Genomic DNA, 2720 nt, shown 5'->3' on the forward strand with positions numbered 1-2720 from the left:
GAGTAGCGAAAACGATTTTGTTAATAGGAGCAGCAATAATGATGTCTCAAATAATGCAGGTTACTGAATTGTCATTGTATTAGTGTGTAGCAGTTGTAGAGGTTGTAGTAGCGTTCCTTGTAGCAGTTGTAGAGGTTGTAGTAGTCTTCGTTGTTGCAATCGTAGAGGCTGTGGTGGTAATAATTTTTGCTGCAGTAGTGATATTTAATTTGGTTGTTGCAGATCAAGAGTTGCAAAAGTTGCAGTAGTAGTTAAATAGTTATGCAGCAGGATAAGTAACATAAAATGTAGTAGAAGTGACAGTGCCACTTAATGGTTGTATGGATAGTTGTAGTAACAGTTGTGATAGCAATCGTGAAAGCAAAAGTAGTGGTAATTGTTGTCTGTGGTATGAAATAGTTGTAGTTATATCAGCAGCAGCAACCGTAGTAGTAGTAATAGTGGCCACGGGTAGCCATAATAACTGTATTAATACTATGTAGTAGCAGAGGTTAGTTGTAGCAGAAGTATTAGCCGAAGTAGTAGTGGTAAAAACTGTCGGATGTCATTGTTATCATACAAAATCATCTCGAACCATTTGCAAACGTCCTACTCGGCAGTGCGATCACTAACAAGATCGCATAATCATCATTAACACTGCTCTTTTTTCAAAGTAAGTTCTTTTCCAGGTTTTCTTCTCCCCTCTACCGAGATTTTTTTTCGATTTCGTCTCAGATTTCAATAAATCTCATTTTGTTTCAATTATTTTGGACCGACAATTGCCATGAATGGTGCTTTCATTCGCAGGTATTTTTATGCGCCGCGTGGTTTGTGACTGAGAAATACTGTTAAAAAATATCTTATATAACATAGCAAGTAGCAGAAGCAATAAATAATTTGAACTACAAATACAATAACGGCAATTGTTGTTGTTCTCGTAGCTTAGGTGAACTGAACATGTAGATGGAAATTATTGAAACGGCTCGTTCATACAAATCTGGGTTGGCAAGTTAGTCTGAAAAACAAATCAATTACATAGAGGAGTAAATTTATTTGTGTGATGCTAACATGTGAATCTTGTTCATTTGCATGTGAGTTTGTGCATTCGATTGTGCTTCCTCGTGTGATATTTGTACGTGCGCATGTGTTTATTAGAGGTAGTATGTATTTTTAATATGTCTGTTCTTTGGTCCTCTTCTATTTATACTCTATACCTCTGAATTAACTCGTATTATAAAAAAAATTGTTCACTAATTAACTATATGCTTACGATTCCTATATTTACTTTCATACTTTCTTTCATCCATCTAATCTCAATAGTGTTATTCATATTTAATTAGAAAAATAAATTAATAGAACAATTTCAAAAATAATTTTTATACAACTTTGAAATATTTTAAAATAAATTTTCCAATTAAAATCAATTAAAAATTGATTAGTGATTAGGTTGTCTGTCTGTTCGGCTCGGCTCGGCATTATTCTGAACTATTCATTAATGCATCTTCAACAAAAAATCTTGTCATCAGTAATTTCGAAAGTTGAGTTATGTCATTTAAGTGGTGTAGTTTCCGCAACGGTAATTCAGAATTATAAATTATAAACTAAAATCTTATTGCATTCAGGTCAGGTCCCCAATATTCCTACCAATTTAACCATTAAATTATCTTGTTGTCTATATATTTACAATACTTTAAATTTCAATTATAAATTGCAAATAACTTACAAAAAATTGTTTTCAATTAAATTTGTTCAATTGTATAGTGAGTGTGAAACTTTTTGAAATTGACCATAAATTAAACAGCATTGTTTTTATTGAAAGTAACGTACCTACACAGTTGTGACACGTTTGAAATACCGTGGTCGTTAAGTGTCAGAATTTGCAACGACCGATAATGCATTTATAATGACACAAATGACACATTATTCTATTCATAGAGCACAACAATTTATTCATAGAAACCCAACATAAACAAACCTTTTGGAATTCCCCAGCGGACCTGATGGAGCTTAAAACTTTTAAATAGGTCTACAAGGGTCTGAGAGAATTTACGATTGGTTGATGACTTGATGGGCGTGTCTGAGGTCGAGAAATGATTGATTGATGCGCTCTGAGGCTTTCTTGTACCTGTCACAATTCGTTTTTGGTATTTTATGCTTATTATGGCTGGTGTCGTTTATTATATTTGCTGATGTTGAATGTTTTGCATGCTAGTTAGAATTGGACTGGAAAATTTTTTACTTCGGTGTTTTGTAATGTCTTGGGTGGTAGTGTGAATATACATATTGTAATATATTTACAACAAAATATCTATAACATAAAAAATATGTTAACAACTAATGACATAACGGTAACGGTTACATAAATTACAAAATAAAAATGATCTCGATAAAGTCGATTTTTTTGTTTAAAATGCTGAGACCGATCCAGCCACATTGAAATGAATTATCTAAAAAAGTTATTTGTTCTTTGTACATGTGCGTGCCGGTTACTCAAGAAACTACGTTTAAACACTTTTCTTTGTTAATTAAAAATGAAAAATTTGAGAAATGAAAAGTGAACCTCAAAATTTAAATGAAAAGATGTTGATGTAAATGTGAGTGGGAACCACAAGAAACAAGCAGCTTCCATCTGCTCTACTTTCATTCACTCATTCAACATTAATCATCATCAAAAGATGAAAACACAAACTCATCCATCATGGCGTACGTTCAAGATGCTTTCTTACGAGCGCACATGCATC

This window comes from Helobdella robusta (genome assembly GCF_000326865.2).
Source record: "Helobdella robusta unplaced genomic scaffold HELROscaffold_3, whole genome shotgun sequence".
NCBI lineage: Eukaryota > Metazoa > Annelida > Clitellata > Rhynchobdellida > Glossiphoniidae > Helobdella > Helobdella robusta.